The sequence below is a fragment of the Acinonyx jubatus genome, chromosome C1 (assembly GCF_027475565.1).
Source record: "Acinonyx jubatus isolate Ajub_Pintada_27869175 chromosome C1, VMU_Ajub_asm_v1.0, whole genome shotgun sequence".
Taxonomy (NCBI): Eukaryota; Metazoa; Chordata; class Mammalia; order Carnivora; family Felidae; genus Acinonyx; species Acinonyx jubatus.
Genome location: NC_069381.1, coordinates 96,920,642 through 96,938,817, shown reverse-complemented (window position 1 = coordinate 96,938,817; position 18,176 = coordinate 96,920,642). Strand labels below are relative to the sequence as shown.

Sequence of the window (18,176 nt, the reverse complement as noted above, 5' to 3'; positions counted from 1 at the left end):
TTCTGATGTGTAAAATGGGGCTAATCACTTATCACATGAGGTCTTTGTAAGAAATGAAATAGTGCGAAGATCTCTTAGCACTATTAGATTATAACTATTATCATTTGGGCGACTCATGGTGAGGTCTGCTGCAAAGCCAAGCTCTTTTGTTTGACAAATTCAGCCTATTGTATATAAACTTTTCTTAAATAAATCTTGAGACTCCAAGTCTCCCAGCAGAAGAAAGTTTACTCTTTTAAAGGCATATTAGAGAGAAATTGTATCTCTATATAAAAGAAATGGGTGAAATAGAGTCCAACTAGTTCTCCCAAAGAGTTCGAAAGTGCTTGTCTCAGGAGAAGGATCTGGGGGGCAGAGACCCTGTGGGGAGAAGGGCTGAAGTTATGAGAGGGGGCGGGCACACAGGGACCGGAGATCCTTAATGGAAAGCATCTGCTCTAAGGTACCTTTCTGGCTAAAAAACATTCACTGCGACCACTCTCTGCCATTCTCACACACAGTGTCCCTTTGTCACCTGGTCCCTTTATGCTGCTCTACTCATTATGGAGGAGCACTGGCCTGGACAGAGCTAGCCAGTCACTTCTCACAAGAGATAAGGGACAAAGGGACCCACACAAATTCCTCATCATACCGGAGCTGCGCTATCCCACCACCTCTGTGGTCCTCTAAGACCTTGAAGCATATTTAGGGGTGGAGAGGTGATGAACACATGGCAGTGTGGAAAGATGGGTGACAGTGGATGGTCATCACGGCCCTATAAGCTCACCAGGAAGGTTTCCTCTTAGTGCCTACCTCATCCAGAAAATATAAACTGGCAGGAAAACAGACCAAAGAAATGTGCTGTGAGGCTCTGGGGAAGATGGGAGCAAGGAATGATCAGGAGCAAATAAAACTTTATTCCTTCCCAAAAGAATCAATAAGAAACTAGCAGATAGAACATATTCAAAAGAAAGAGGCAATCCACCAATGAATGAATGGATTGGGATTATTCTGGCTGGTAGAGGCAGCAGTGGAGAAAAGCAGAAGGGAGCCAGTTTGAAGGTTCTAGGGATCCATATGGATTTGTCTTAGACACACACCAGCCCCAGAACAGAAGCCATAGTGTTTGAACATTTGAAAAGTCCCACAGTGGAAAACCCCCAAAGAAAAGACCCTGTGGAGCCATCTGGCTCCAGGGCAACATATACCAGAATTACTTCCTGCACGGCCCTGTGTCCAACAAACACAAAAATGTGTTTGTTCTGTGAGACTGGCTCGTATAAATGACATGAACTAATCTCACCACATCCAGAAATGTTTGGAACAAAATAAAAACCTTAATTGGCCCTAGACCAACTCCAAACACTCAGAATGTTTAATCTCAGGGTTTTCAGCCACTCATGGGTAACACGGGCATTTACCAGCAAAACCCCCTCCCTGTGCTTGAACTCATCATCTTCCTTACCTCCCCTCCCCACATGGCCCTCCCTCCAGCCTCACAGACTGAAAGCTTTACGAGCATTGTTGACTCTTTTCCTTATTCCGATTCCAACATCATTAGATCCTGCTAATTTTTCTTCTGAAAAGTATTCGCATTTGCTCTTGGTTTTCTACCTATGAGACTACAACCCCGGCCCAGGCCCTCATCCCCTTTGCACCTGTTTTATGACCCTCTTGCCACCCATGTCTTCCCTCCAATACTGTCTGCAGAAGGGGTCTTTTCTCATTCCATGCCCCCATGACATGTCAGTCACCAAGTTTTGTCTCCCCTTAGTCACACTCAACTCGTGAGCAGTGGGATCTGTTTGAATTCTGAAGCCCTCTGGCAGAGACTGCCCAGTCTTTATGCTTAGCTTGGGGGCCTTTCCTGACTCCCCCAAGGGCAAAAGTTCTATGTTACTTTGTTCATTCCTTTTACATAACACTTGTCATATTTTATCCTTTAAGTGGTAATTACAAAGCTAATCATTGGATACTTCTTTAGTCATCTCATTCAGCTCCCTTCCTGCCAGTTCCCTGCATAAAGCCTCACAACAGAAAACTCTGGATGAATGTGTGCTGAATTTATCTTCACTGCTGCAAGCCTGTCTACACATACCTACAGTCCATTATTTATGCTTACCCCGGTCCTCTCACCATCCCTTTCCTGATGTCTTATGCTTGTTTAAAATCTGCCCACTATTCAAGGCTCACCTGTTTCTAAACTTGTGCATGGAATCCACTTCCATCTCAATTTCCTCTCCTTCTAGGACAGTTTGATTCTAGACTGCATATCTAGAATATGGGTATATTAGGGAATCTGATTGGGTAGTGAATACGACTGCAGTAAATCATTTGACAAGCATTTCAAGATAGACTCCAAGCATGAAAACAAGGGCTGGAGGCCAAAATATACTAGCTGGATAATACAATCAAGACAGTTAATAACTAATTGAATTACCATATTGGAAGGACGTGGTCCTCAGCCCTACACTTAAATTTTTCCAAAAATATTAGTTAAGTTCCATATTTTTATTAATGACTTAAATTAAGATACACAAGTTATGCTTCATACCAATTGCCCAGATATAGGAAAGAGGGTAGGAGGAGTTGGTCATGATTTATCAGCAACGGATTTGAAAAATATCTAAGTGTTTTGACTGGTATGAAACTCAATAAGTCAGAATGATAGAAGAAGGAAGAAAAGAAGGAGGGGAGAAGGGAGGGAAAGAAGAGGGAAAGAGGAAGAGAGGAAGACAGATAGAGGAAAAATAAATTATTTTAGGTGGCAGGGGTGAAAATTGAGCAGTGCTCTCCAAGGCTTTGGACCAGTAGGGTGTCTACGCATAGATAACAGCTCTGTGGTCAAATTAGTTTACGAAACAGTAGGTTAGGGAAGGATCAAGAGGACTACTCAGGTCCTTCAGTACTCTGAAGCACATTCTGAAATCTCCAAGACTTTATGGTACTCCACAGGATTTCCCAAACATATCTGACTGCAACAAACTGACCCCCCGCCCCGAGCCCTGGCCCCAGGTCATGTCACAGAAGCTGGGATGAGTGGAATTCACTTCGAGAAGCAAAGGACTGCAGAGCCCATCTAGAGTATAGCATGTAGCTCCAGGCACCTCAAAGGAAGAGAAATAGAGATCAGTTGGACAAGATTAGGCAGAGCAATTAGGTTGGCAAAAATACTCAAAACCATAATATCCAAGGAATGTTGGAAAAACTGACATGCTTTGCCTGGAGAAGAGCTGACTTGGCAGGGGTGTGAGGTGATCACAGAAGGTTAAGGGCTTGATAATTGTAATGAAATATGTGAAGAGCTGGCATAGGAGGAAGGAATTAAACTTGTTCATGTGTGACCTCAAAAGATAAAACTGAGACCAATGGTTGGAATCTGAAATGAGTCATATTTTAGCTTATCTTCCACAGTTTCCTTTATACACATTACTTTTGGCTAAAATTCTGGTAAGGTGCTTACTTCCCAGCTAGGAGTATTACATTCAAGAGTTTCCAATTCCCCTGATTTTCATTCTTTTTTTTTTTTTTTTTTTTTTTTTTTGCCTAGCAACAGGAGTGGAGTCACGGGGGATCAAATGGGGCACTCAAATCCTAACTGAGGTAGTGAAAAAGAGATGAGTCCACACATGGGTCCCAGCCAAGACCTTGAGGGAAAGCTAAGAGTCAAGCCAAGAAGAACAAAGAACAACCCTAAGTCCAGAGGACAGAAGACAGTGAAGAGGAGGTAGAGCCAAGAGTCGGGCCCAGGCAGAAAGAATATTGGGATGGTGCAGGTAAATAACCTGGTCTGGGATCATTGCTGTGAACAGCAGCTTATCTGTAGGAAATTAGCATATAAGATGTCAGGCTGGCATGAAGACACAGGATGGCAAGGGGTCCCAGACAGCCAAGTTGGGCAACAGTGAGGAGTTTTCTTAGGCTATTCCAGGTAGATACTCTACCATAGATCATAAGCAGTTAAGTGACACTCATACAAAATACCAATATTTGCAGAAATTCCACAAGTCTCCTTCAATGATCATCCAAAGATCAATACTTTAAGAATCTTTCCATTACTTTGAATTTCTTCTGGATTCGTGCTAATTGATCCAAACTTCTCATTTGTAAAATGCAGAAACAGCGGCCCAGAGAAGGGCAATGATTTGTCACAGGGACAAAACTTGATAAATTACAGAAGGGCAGAGCATGAACCATCATCCTCTGGATTTCCCAGCCCAGTGTTGTCCCTTTGTATTCATCATGGCACCCGATACAAGATCCACTCCCAGTCTTTGCCCCATAAATGTTGGTTGAGTTAAATTAAGTAGACAGTGGTGTGTCAATAACTAGTGTTATTAGTGTTCCATTAGTGTCAATGGAAGACTAAGGAGCAAATACAGCCTCTGCTCTGGATGTAGGTTGATGTCCCTATTTGGCACTGGCACTGACCTTGGGCATCTTCCCCATAAAAGTGCTGCCCTTCACTCTAAGCGCTGACCCAAGGAAGGTCCTGTGAACCCAGATACACCACATCAGATTCTGAGGTGATGCTGAAGAAGAGCTCTGGAGAGCCTTTGGTCCCTGGCTGCCTATAAATAAAGTGCAATATTAAGTTGAAATATGGGCTATAAGTTTATCCCTGCCTGGCATTTGGGAACTCCCCCAGGCCCCCAGAGTCATGCTGCCAGAAGAAGCCATTAACTCCCACAGCTCAGGGGTAAATGCTGCTTCCCAGCCAAGGCTCATAAAATTTCAAACAGAAACCCTCCGAACCCAGGAAGATCAGCCTCGTTGACAAGAAACACATGGGCAGAGCCAACACATGGAATGCATTTTGCTCTGAACGGCTTCTTTTGATGATGTTTCCAAGGTCTGAGACCACAGCTCTCTGCACCTTCATGGCATGTGCTCAAGTCTTACTTCTCTAGGCCTTGGCATCTTGTTAGAGCTCCCAGTCTCTAGAACTGTTGACTCTCAATGCGTTCATTGTGCCATAGGAGCAGCCCCTGGCCCTTTGGGCATGAACACATTGCACATTGTCAGTGTCTCAACCAGACCGTTTCCTCCACCACAGACTCAGAGCTGTGAGCATGGGCTCTCAACCATAGGGCAGACGTCAGATACGGAATGCTCATCCTTGCTTGTACTGAGGACCATTTCCTTGCTTGTTCCACTTCCTTAAATGAGCCTCTAGGCCTATGTTGCATGGCTTCTTCATCGGATTCCCAACTGCACCCTGACGGTTACCATGATTCTTTTTTATTTTTCTAGCTTGCCCCCCACTGTCATTACTGCCCTCATTACTGAGCACCCATTCCAGGCCCTAGGCCATGACCACCGGCCCCTTCACTCCACCTTCGAGCATTCTAGAGGCCTTCCTCCCAAACAGCATGCTTCGCCTCCTCTGCAGCCCTTCTCTTCTACCCCGAGCACTCCTCCAGAAAACCTGCTGTGTGGACCTCTCCTAGCCAGATCATTGTCCTTCCCCTTTCATCTGTAGCCCTCTGGTCTTCTAGTCACATTACAATGACTTATGTGCAAGTGGATGACAGTTTGGGAGCATGTTACCATGTTTATCTTCTAAAATTATCTCTGTAGTTAAAATCTGTATGAGTGGATGGATGGATAGATGGATGGATTAAAGAAATATATAATAGCTTCCACCAGGCCCTGGACCTTGTCTAACCCTAAATGACCTATATTTGGTATGGAATCTTCAGCATAGTACTCTGAAAAGTACTCAAGAGGTATTTTTCTCTGACAATGAGGCCAGTTTTTCTACCCCAGAAAACTTCCCGACCTCAAGGTCCAAATCACAAAGTCTTCTCTTTCTTTTTTTTAAGTCTTCTCTGTTCTGAGCAAAGCAATCAGTGGTCCTGGTCCTGGTCTGTGTTCAGGTCATCATTCTCAGTAAGGCTGAGGACTAATTTAGGTCTTCTCCCTGGCAATCACCAGCTGCACCAAACACCCAATAATGGCCACAAAAAGCCTCCTGTCTTAGTTAGTTCAAGCTGTTATAACAAAGTACCATACACTGGGTGGCTTATAAACAACAGAAATCTATTTTTCATAGTTCTGGAGGCTGGAAGCCCAAGATCAAGTCTTCAGCAGATTCAATGTCTGATGACAGCCTCCTTTCTGATTCATAGATGGTTACATTCTTGCTGTGTCCTCACATAGTGGAAGGGGTTAAGGAGCCCTCTTGGACCTCTTTCATACAGACACAAATCTTATTCATGAGGACTCCACCCTCATGACCTAATAATCACTTCCCAAAGGCCCCATACCATCACGTTGGGGGGCAGGATTTCTGCATATAAATTTCAGGGGGACATAGACATTCCAACCATAGCACCTCCCAAGTCTCATTTTACCCTTAAAAAAATTTTTTTATGTATATCTAACAGCAGTCAAACATGTTAAAGATTTTTCTGTTGGTTTTGTTTTTTTTTTTTAAGAGTGAAGGGGAGTGGAGGTAGAACAATTCAACATCAGACATAAGCCATAACCATAAAGGAGAGCAGAGGAAAAAAAAAGCCCCTGCCCAGAGGGCTTGCCGTGTAAATTAGACACACAGAGGGAGTGCAACAAGACAGGGCAGGCACCCATAGAGAGACAGGTGGCAGTCAAGGATAACTGTCTTTGTTCCTGGCCAGACCAGCCTGTCATCTGCCACCTTTGAGGCAGCTCAGGGGAAGGCTCAAGAGAGAGACTGAGAGAGGAGAGAATAGTGATAAATTACTTCCAATAATAAGTGGAAATGAAGGCAGGGTTGAGAGGGGCCCAGACACGTAGCTCCTGGCTCCTGTCCTCCCTTATTGTCCTATGTGTGAGAGAGGGAGAAAGAAAGGACAGTATTAATGAAACTGTTCCCCAACCCCCACAAGACTAAGAGGACCAAATGGAGGGTGTCCAGGATTTGACACTGGGTTTGCTGTGTGTGTATGTGTGTGTGTGTGTGTGTGTGTGTGTGTGTGTGTGTGTGTTTACTGTTCCAGTGTTAGTTTATTCTTCTAACATGTGTTATTGTGCTGAACCCTGTGTGTGGGTGACATCTTCCAGTCTCGCCCATGCCATAACCCTGCAGTGTTCTCTCTTCATAAATTCCAGGGCTAGAGCCCAAAGGCATCTCAGTCGAACACATCTTGTCACACTGAAATAGAAGCAAAATTAAAGCCTAGACATCGTGGAATGCCTCATAAAGCTCCCCCAGCACACGATCCAGGCTCAGATTTCCCAACATCAAGCTGCTGCTACTGGGACGACCCTCTTAATATGCACGTGGAATATGTAGGTCAACAAGGATGGGTTTTAATCCTTTTATTACAGGAAATCACATCAGGTCAAGGCACGGTATTGAAGGAGCGTGTCTTGAGCAAAGTTGACGAAAGGTGGCAGTCTGTTCCGTGTGGGACTCACCCTGGGTACACTGAGGACATGCTAGGACTTTGCTGGAGACTCACAACATGCATCTCTATCCTGTGAATATCACATAAACTGCGACCCTCCCCCACCTGGATCAACAACCTTGTAAAATAGAGAAGAAAAGTTGGAGGTCATGAGCACCCAAGTCCTGGTCCTTGAGTTCACCTGACTATTTAATTCCTTTGGAGACAGTCACCTCCATTTACGAAACGGCAACTCCCCCAATTACATAGCAGTAAATTACAACGTTGGTTGGAATGGAATTCTTTGTATTTTTCACTGTCTTTGATGATTTCAAAACTTGTTGAAGATGAGTGTTGTCTACAGTAAGCCAGCCAGAGGAAGGGAGGAAGAGATTCATAAGATTTGACAGTTTTGATGAATGACTAATTGGAATGTCAGAGGCTGATTCTTCAGGAACTGTGGAAATAGCTAGGAGCCAGAAAGATACAAAAGCCTTTCTTGGAGAGGAGAGACTCCCCCTGATTTGTAAGAGGGTGACAGCTTTCAGCCCCTTCCAAGGTCCCCTATGGCATCGGGGATGGGAAGTGCTAAGACTCAGGGAGAGAAAATGGCCTCCCTAGAAGAGCCTGGGCCCTGAGTGCTGGCTTCCAGAGCTGAGGTGTGGCTGACAGTGACACCCAAATGCTCAGTTCCTGAACTGTTTGGGGGGAAAAGAAGATAGAGGCACCTTGAGCCTGAGGTTCATTTCTCCGCATGGAAGGTTTGGGGCAAGCCCTGATGTGTGCACTGAAAGCTGTCTTTCTGGATTTGCAAGTAGATTAATGAGGTTGAGTTTTACAGAAAACAGGTTTCCAAACACATCAGCCACAGGCCAAACATCTCGTCAGAGGAATTTTATTTTTAGAAGAGCCTTAAAAGTATTTCCTTTACAGTACCTGAGACTAAAATCAATCCCTACTGAAAGGGCGGGCCTACGCCAGCCGACTCCATCTTGTTCTGTGTCCTTCACCTTGATCACACCTCCTCCCCTTGAGTAACCCCCCCTCACCTGCCTAACTGGACTCGGACCCTTCCCCAGGACCCTTCCCCAGCCAATCGGCTGAGGCCACAGCCATTACCTCACCAACTGCCCCTAGGCCCCAATAAAACCTTTGTCCTTTTGAAACTCGCTCTCTTTCCCTGGTATCTCACCGCTGCGCCAGTGCAGGTAGGGGATTGAGCTCGAGCTAGCTCGAATAAAGGCTCTTTGCTTTTGCATCGGACTCGGCTCCCTAGTGGTCTTTGGGGATCACGAATTCTGGGCATAACATTACGACTACCTGAAACTCCATTTACCATCGGCCTTTGGAGACAGTGGAGCCATTTGCCCAATCTTGCCAGAATGGGGTTGAACACTCTGTGGGCATGAGAGGAAACCTCGCTCGGGAGAGCCGGGAGCAGACAGGGTGGGAAATCCTCCTTCAGTTATGCTCGTCCATCACCTGCTCTTAAAGTTGGTCTGACAGAAAATACCAGATGGGAAGACCAAGTTCCTCTTTGGCTTTGTCACAATTTGGGGCATGCCACACATGTCATAACTTCTCTCAGTCTCAATTTTCCTGTTTAAGTAAGAAAGACTTCAATAAGAAATCATGTCCTCCTGAACCCAGGAATTGCTTACAGACCCACAAAGAGACACCTGACTTTTCTCCAGCTTTGCTAAACGCACATATTTATCCGCACAAATTTGAGTCGAATCGTATCTGGAGGCTTTACATTTCAAGGGGAAAACGTTTTCATGATTACTGTTTCAATTCTTCCAACAAACCTATAAAGCATGTCTTATGGACGAGGAGGTTGGGACTTAGAGAGAGTATGTGTGTTCTCAGTCCCAGAGCTATTAAGTGATAAAATGGTACAATTCATTTGTTTCTACTGCCGAAATTCCTCAATAGTTTCCAGCTGAATTCTGTGACTGGTCTCAAAGACGTTATCTGTCTCGAGAGTTTAGGATTGAACCAAAGTTATAATAGCTGCTACCAACTGAGATTCTACAATGAGCCATTGTATTTGGGCAGTTAGTTACACGGGTTAACCTTCACAGCAACTCTGCACGTAGGTAATATCCTCATTTTATAGAAGACAAATATAAATATAAACAGAGTAAGGATTCAGATCTGTTCCATGCCACTTTCCCCTCCACCATGAGGAGACAAAGAATCCCATTGGTGACCCTTTGGAAAGTCTAACAACCTTCCCAGGGTCACTAAGATCTTGGAGACTTACACTCGGGGTGCTGTTACCAAGGATAAATCTTTAAAACTCACCCAATTCTGTTTGCTGGTGACTGTGGAATAGCCAGAAGGTGTGATAGCTTCCTAAGTCTTCCCTGAAGGCTTTCTACCTGAGTGGGGAAGCTCACTCTTGCCTTGGGGAAATCCAGCCCTAGCTAACCTTCCCCCTCTGACCACAGCACATTATGGCATTTTTCAAAAGCCATTATTTGTATATCTGCTAAAGGTATCACCCTGCTCATGAGATCACAACCTTTGGGGGGACACAGCCGGGAGGACTTTGTGTCCTCCTTGCCCCACAGAGAAAGTAAAGCAGGTACTCCAGAAATATAACCAGCTGAGGTGGTGAATGGGCTGATTGGTCTATGGGAAAATTTAGGGGAGACTCCAGTTTACGTCTCCAGAAATTTTCAAAAGGCTGTGTCAAGTAGGGCATGGGACGTGAAGCTACACTTGAAAAGAACCCAAGTAAGCAAGGTGTAGACATTCTAATAGGCCAGGGAATTCAATGTTCTACTCAACCAGAAGGGGTAAAGTTAACATCAGAAACAAAGTCAGAACGAAAGGACTTCTCGCCTTCAGGTGTCTGGAAAATTGGAGCATGCCGTCTCAAGGGGTGTCAAAGCACGGCTCTCAAGTCAAGGCTCATAAAACATGTGCTGCTGTGAGGGAGGCGGGGGGACTTCTGCCAAAGTTCTCCCAAGTCCGCCTGTGCTTTTCCCCCTGGAAGGTTCCCTTCCCAGGAGCACATCCACAAACGAATCATTCTAATCGCCAGCCACCTCCGGGACAAGGCTCATCCTCAGGGGCTCGAGAACCGACTTCGCACATACAAGAAAGCCCGCTCCACTCCTAGATCGCCGAGTTAAGAGGAACAGAAGCTTAACCGAGAGTTTACATCATGTGCAATTTAAAGAGAATACTCAAGGGCAGTAAACACCTCATTACACACATGTGACTTCATTATTTCACAAATGCTCCACCCCATTTGCCATTGCACGGTGACGGCCTCCTGTGCCCACAAACGCTGCAGAGTGTTCCGACACCTGTCATTAGTCAGCGAGGACTAGGGTGTGCTTATGCATTTTAATATCAACGAAAGCAAGCATGATACAGTTAAATATGTTCTTCTTGCCCCCCCCCCCCATACACACACACACTCTCTCTCTCCCTCTCTCTCTCTTTCTCTCTCCAAAAGAATTATATGTGATTTGGGGATTTTTCCAGAGCTAGGGATTATCTGCTTCACTGTTCCTCTAGAAGTCAACTGCACTGTGGCATATTCTATTATCCTGCTTAAAGAAGCAGGTCTGACATCTCACTCGGGGCTCTGTTCAAAAAGGAAAACCAGCAGGAATTTCACACAACTGGACCTGGCCTTCGGCAGCACAAATCTGGGACGTGTTAAGGATGTGAAAACAGCCCCGCATTTGCATGGCGCCGTCCGTTCTCCAAGCTCAGGATGCACCAGAGACTTCACGGGGGCCTCACTAGCAAAGTAGCATCCTCTCCCGCCCAGCAGCCCAGGCCTGACCACAAAAGGCCTCCCCGGGCCTCTGCAGGCAAGGTTGGACCTCGTCCCTTCAACGTTCCACTGTTCCAGGCCGAATTCCGAGCTGATAATCCAATCTCCATTTGTTTGCCTTCTGCAAAAAACTTTAAATGGGAGATAGGTTCCTCTTCACTTCCCGTCTCCCTCTCTGTTGACTTTTAAACCCTTTGCCACCTCCCACCCGGTGAGGGTGGATGCCCTCGGTGATCCCTGGTGCCACACCAAGCTGCCGTGCAAACTCCAGTCTGTGTGCCGAGAGACGGTGCGGGCGGGGACCGCAGGTGCTGTCTCCATTCAGAGTGAAGTGAGTCTAACCTGTCGAGATGGAATCTACTGGACCCAGAGGCTGACCCATTCTGACCTCGGGCTGGGGGCTCCTCTTGCCAGTGGCTCTGGTCCCCTCTCCACCCTGTACCATCTCCCCTTCCCTGAAGACGCACAGCTTGGAGTCTCTGATGGTCTGTGCCAAGGAGGGGACAGGCATAATTTCCCTAATCGCACGTTTGCTGATCACAGACTGGCGGGGGAGGTAGAGACACAGCCATCCACGTTGTGCGAGATGAAGCGCACGCACGTAGTTCCATTCCCGGTTCCTGGAAGGCAGGCAGGCTTCTTTTTTGGTTTGAATTCCCAAGAGAAGCGGCTATTTTGAAACCAGCCTCGGGGATAGGAAGATAGCTGGCCATTCCCATTGTCCAAAAAGAGAGTGAGAATATCCAGAAGGTGAGAGGCCCTCTGTGGCTAGTTGGAACACATTCTTTAAGTTTTATGTTAAAGTTGATTCTTTTCCCATACTATTTCCATAATGTTCCGTTTCGTTATTTATTTTTCCATGAAAAGCTATCCTCCTATACTCTACTATGTGTGACTCTCAAGGCTTATTCAAAAATCTTGGGGAAAAAAACCAGAGAACTACCCCCTCCCCGCCCCGGACCCCGCCAAGCATGTTATGCGTGTCCAGTAACCTGAAACCCGATACAAAACTGTAGCTTTGCGTTAGTTAAGTTTGTCTCCAACACTCAACATCCCCTCCACCACACAACAACACACACACACTTTGCCTGCCTCTCTCCCCACCTTGGTACTCCCTGAGCTTTCCTGGCAGCCTAGGAGCAGCACAACCCACGTGCCCCCTTCCTGAGCAGCCCCGGTGCCCCAGTTGGCCTCTTGCCCCGTCACACAATTTCTCGAACAATCTCAGATGGATGCGTTAATGGCTGTTAATGGAAAATAACAATGACAAGGCTTTACATACGTACACAATGAAATAACTTTTCCAAGTGATGGACACTTTTCAAAACGTTTACATTTGTTATTTCACCTGGTGATGTTTTTGATATTGGCTCCTCAGTTAGGTAGGGCTGAGATTTTCTTCTCCGTTTTGTGGATGAGGAAACTCGATGAGGTTCTTCGACTTGAATTGTCCGGCCCAAAGTTACAGAGCTAGAAAGATGGGGAGTTGGGACTTGATCAGAGTGTTCCGGAACCTAGTTCCCACACTGACCGGACAATTGCTCTGTCAGCCTGTGTGTGCCCTTTTTGAAGAGAACAGCTGGAATAGGCAATGCCTTAATTATTTCTCAAGGCAAAGACATGCTAGAACCATCGGGGTGCTTCTTCATAGAGCAGATTCTTAAAAAGCTCCACCCTAGACTTACTGAATCTGAATATTTGAGACTGGCCCAGAAACCTGTAATTTAACATCTAAATTTCTAGGACAATTCTTAGGCACACTAATGTCTCAGAACCTTTTCCTTGAGCCAAAGAACTAGATTTATTTTTTTAATGTTTATTATTTATTTTTGAGAGAGAGACACAGAGTGGGAGCAGGGGAGGGGCAGAGAGAGAGAGAGAGAGAGAGAGAGAGAGAGAGACAGAATCCGAAGCAGGCTCCAGGCTCCGAGCTGTCAGCACAGAGCCCGACACGGGGCTCGAACTCACGAACCACGAGATCATGACCTGAGCTGAAGTCAGAAGCTTAACTGATGGAGCCACCCAGGCGCCCCAAAAGAACTACATTTCTAATTCAGATTTCAGAGAAAGATCAAAGAACTATATGAGAAACAGAAACTCATGTTGAATGCCATTAACACTTCCTTTTTTAGAAAGAAAGTTTATCCATTTCGAGAGAGAGTGGGGGAGGGGCAGAGAGAGAGAGAGAGAGAGAGAGAGAATCCCAAGCAGACTTCCTGCTGTCAGCGCAGAGCCCAGCGCCAGCTCGAACCCACGAGCCATGACAACCACCAAAATCAAGAGTCAGACGCTTAACCGACAGTCACCAAGGCGCCCCACCATTAACACTTTGTGAGCACACACCTACTGTGTGGTATTCTGCACACTACAGAATGGCAGACTCTGTTTAAGAGATGTTCCACCCCCTTACCCGCCACTTCAAGGCTGCTCTATTCCAACCAGAAGCACCCACTGCAGTCTGAAGGGAGGGGCATGTCTTAGGCTTCTTTCTGTCATGTCTCCTCTGTCTCCATGTTCTGCTTGATATTGTTAAACTCACAAAGGAAAAGAAAATGCAAAAGAGTACTGGGAAAACACCCTTTTCCTTCCTTTCAAGAACATTTTTCTCCACCATTTTGCAAGAATAATCCATTATTATCAAGGACCAAAGCCCCACTGTGGCTACATTCATGTAAAATGCAAAAACATCTGGATAATTGATTGACTTTTTCTCTTTTTTATTTGAATGTGCTGCATTGTGTACAACCAGCCTGTGTGTTCCCCCATGGGAACTGCTGAGGATATAAATCCATCCCTCAGCTCTTTAATTAAAGTTACGAAAACATCAAGAGGGTCTCACCCTTGTAAACACAAGGAGCCTTTCCAGGAAATAGCTCTGCCTCTTGTGTTAACAGATGTCATGGGGCAGTTGGGTGGGAGAGTGTTGTTTTAAAATTCTCAATCTGCCTCAGAAGAGTTGTTTCCTTAGATGGTTCCTGGATAGCATCACATGCTTTTCTCCTTTCCACTCTCACATCACTTCGTGGAGCTTTTCTCTCCTGTCTCACTGCCATGGTGTGAGTGTTTATGTCCCCCCAAAATTCATATGTTGATATCCTATGTTGAAACACCCAAGGCGATGGTGCTAGGAGCTGTGACCTCTGAGACATGACTAGGTCATGAGAGCTGTGAGGTCATGAATGGGATCCATGCCCTTGTAAAGGAGACTCCAGAGAGAGCCCTTGCACCTTCCACCATGTGAGGGCACAGCAAGGCGTGGGCAACCTGCAGTCCGTAAGAGACATTCCCCCAGAACCTGACCGTGCTGGCACCCTGATCTTGTACTTGCACCCTGCAGAACTGTGAGAAGTGGATTCCTGTGATTTCTAAGCTTCCGAGCCTGTGGTATTTGTGTTATAGCTACCAGAATGGACCGAGACAGCCACCTTGAGTGTTTGTCAGGTGGACCAGAAAGAATCCAAAGGCCAGCTCCTTAGGCCCATGAAAGTCATTATGGCTGATTTCCCTGGATTGAACCACACTGTTATTTGTGCCTTCTGATACTGAGATGGCAATCAGCTTTGTAGTTATACAGCATTGGATGTGTCTTCCTGACTTTAAACACCTGGATGAAAAGTCAAAAATCTTTTCAGAAAATCAGGATGCTTAGCATGATGGTAACAAGGTTCCAGATACCAGACAGATTTCATCCTTTATCCAGATCCTTTTTCGGTTATTGGTTTCAATGTCTTCTTGCAGGCTGCTTTGTCAACAGTAAGCAGCCTTCCAGTTGAGCATTCTTCTGTTCCAAGGAAGGGTGGCAAGCTCCTGGAAGGAAGTGCTGAGCACCTCCACCCTGGGGGGAAATCACCTCAGCACAGAGGGAACCTAAGAGAACATTTCACAGAAGCAGGCAAGTGAGAAGACTCGACATACAGGAGGCTGGACTCTTGAAGAAAAGCAATTCTGAGTTGAGCCATGGTGTAGCAACTATACCTAATATATGGCTGATGAGCAACTAAAGGGAACAGAGATAAAGGTCATTGGAACTGACTTCCTCAAAGAACTGACCCGGGAGGGCAGAGATGCCCACATATGGATGCCAAAGTCCCTGGGATGAATACTTTCTAATACTGTGCTCAAGTCATCAAGAACCAGAGTATCCATAAGACATCAAATGATGAAAGCAAAAGCCAGTAAATAGAGTGGTATGAGAGGGTTGGCCTTCCAAAGAGGTGCTATGCCCAGAAGTTGAGAAATCGGGCCCTAGACCTGCCACCACTAATTTCCTGTTGACCCTAGGCAAGTCATTTAACATCTTTGAGCCTTAGCTTAACTCATTTGTAAGAGGAAGAGGGCTAGGTTGGACGATCTCTATGGCTTCCTCTAGCTCTGACATCTAGTCCCATCTGGTTCAGGGAGGAGGGAGTTGAGGGAAGCACAGAGGCTCTAGATGATGGGTTATTGCTGCCAAAATCACCCTTTCCCCTCCCTCCTCCTGTTCTCTCATTGACATGCCCTTTATTATCTTGTTGTTGTTGATGTAGTGTTTTTTTCCCACAGAGCTCTGTGGGATAGGACAGCAGAGCACACACAGAGAAGATAGGAAAGGAGAACAGGAGTGGGAAAGGGGAGGAAGGGCCTCTCCAGGATTCCCAAAAGCCCTTGCTCTCCAGAGCTGCAGGCTGAGGAGGCGTGTCTTCCAGGCTGGGAATCTGAGAAGGTGAAGATCTCTCAACAGTCTCCAGCCCCTCCAAAGTCTGCAACCTTTTCACTGATGTTCCCAGTTCCAGCACCAGATCACTGGTCATTGTTCTTCACAATGACCGCTTTTTTTCCAAGCTTCCTTGGGGGTCTGGCTCGTTCCCATAAAGGCCAAGATGCTGAATTGGGAGGATCTATAAAGTACAGTATACTTCTGGTAACAGGTCATTTTTGCTACATAACAGAACATGACAAAATTTAGTGATTTAAAGCAACAACAATTTTATTTGCTCCAATCCTGTTGGTCCTTCTGGTCTGGGATGGCTTGTCTGTGGCTAAACAGTCTAGAATAGAGCTATCCAATAGAAGTGTAATACAAACCACATCTGAAATTTGAAATTTCTAGTAGCCACATTTAAAAAACCTAAAAGAAACAAGTGAAGTTTATTTTAAGTTAACACAATATGTCCAAAATACTATTATTTCAATGTCTAATTAACATAAAAATTCTTAGTGAAATATTTTACATTCTTTCATCATACAAGTGTTTAAAGTCCAGTATGTATTTTTACACTTACAATACATTTCAATTCAGGGGCACCTGGGTGGCCCAGTCAGTTAAGCATCCAACTCTTGGTTTCAGTCCAGGTCATGATCTTGTAGTTCGTGGGTTCGAGCCCTGCATCGGGCTCTGCGCTGACAGTGTGGGGCCTGCTTGGGAGTCTCTCTCCCCCTCTCTCTGCTCCTCCCCGTCTTATACTCTTTCTCTCTCTCAAAATAAATAAATAAAAACTTAAAAAAACAACAATACATTTCAATTCATACTAGCCACATTTCACTAGTGGCTCAACAGCCACTGTCTAGAATCTCACTCATATGTCTATGGTGTCAGATGGGATGGCTGGAATGGCTGAGGGTTCTCTTCACATAGTATCTCATCCTCCAGATTTGTCTGCATGACAGAGGGAGAGTTCCTATTGGCAATAGAACGCCAATGCACAAGTGACTTTCAAACCCCCATCTGTTTCATGTTTGCTAAAGTCCCATTGGCCAGATTGAGACACATGAGCTAACCCAGGGTCAGTGTGGGAGGGATTTATCTGAGGGTGTGGTTACCAGGAGGTAACTAAAGAGGAGGCCATTTCTCCCAAATCCCCAGGCTCAAGGGAAATATCCCACCACTGCTGCCAGCTTCTCCCTCCCTGCTTCTTAGAAAATTCAACACAGGGAAGGCACAAAAAAGAAAATTAAAATAATCTGTAATCCTGCTTCTTACAAACAACCAGAGATAATCCTATCTCCCACAAACAACCAGAGATAATCCTATCTCCCACAAACAACCAGAGATAATCCTATCTCCCACAAACAACCAGAGATAATCCTATCTCCCACAAACAACCAGAGATAATCCTATCTCCCACAAACAACCAGAGATAATCCTATCTCCCACAAACAACCAGAGATAATCCTATCTCCCACAGATACTGTTATTCCATTATTCCATTACTTTTTCAAAGCACATATACATAGTCATTTTGTAAATTGGCAATCAAATCAGGAAATACTAATGACTATCATTCTTAACATTTTCCCACATTATTAAAGATTCTTCTAAGAAGTGAATTTTAATTATTTCATAACATTCTATTGTATGGATATACCACAATCTATATAATCACTTAATGCTAAAGGATTATGTTTTTTCCTATTTTTCACACTCATAAATAATAAGAGATGGTCCACACACTTTTCATTCATTCAAGCCAATTTGTGAAGAATGGATTCCTAGAAATAGAATTTCTAGGCCAAAAAAAAATTGTACATTTCAAAGTATCTGATTGACTAATAGATTCAACAAATAATTATTAAGCATGTATAATGTCCAGACACTCTTAAAGGCACTGGGGATAGGGAAGTATGAAAACCAGACAAAACCCCTACTGTCATAGAGGAGGTTACCTTTCACTGGAGTGACCCTTTAATAAGGAAAGAAGTATATTACCTAGTATGTTAGAAAGTACTAAATGCTATGGAGAAAAGTAGATTGGAGATAGGGGCAGGAAGTGCCAGGGTGGGGACAAGGCTATAAATGTAAATAAGGGAGTCAACAAAGACCTCACTCAGGTAATTTTGCTCCAAATATATTCTTTAGTTTCTTTCTTCAGGGTATATAAGATGAGGGGAGGGTAGGACACTGGGGGAAGTATTAAACAGGTGACCACGAAGGTCAGAGTCTAATTCATCTTCATCATAAGACTGGCCCAGACTATTCTATTTGCCTTCACCTGTGAGCAATTGTAGGATTACAACTAGATCCCAGGTAGTCAAGCTAGGGGTCCATGGGG

The 18,176-nt window shown here is 45.1% G+C and overlaps 1 long non-coding RNA gene across 1 annotated transcript in view; it reads right to left on the bottom strand.

The window, feature by feature from the left end:
- Positions 1-13,327: 13,327 nt before the first annotated feature.
- Positions 13,328-18,176, bottom strand: part of LOC113599175 (uncharacterized) — a 44,644-nt gene continuing 39,795 nt past the window's right edge. The window contains exon 3 of the long non-coding RNA XR_003419887.2: positions 13,328-16,783. This is a non-coding gene — a long non-coding RNA (uncharacterized LOC113599175). The remainder of the gene's footprint in view (positions 16,784-18,176) is intronic.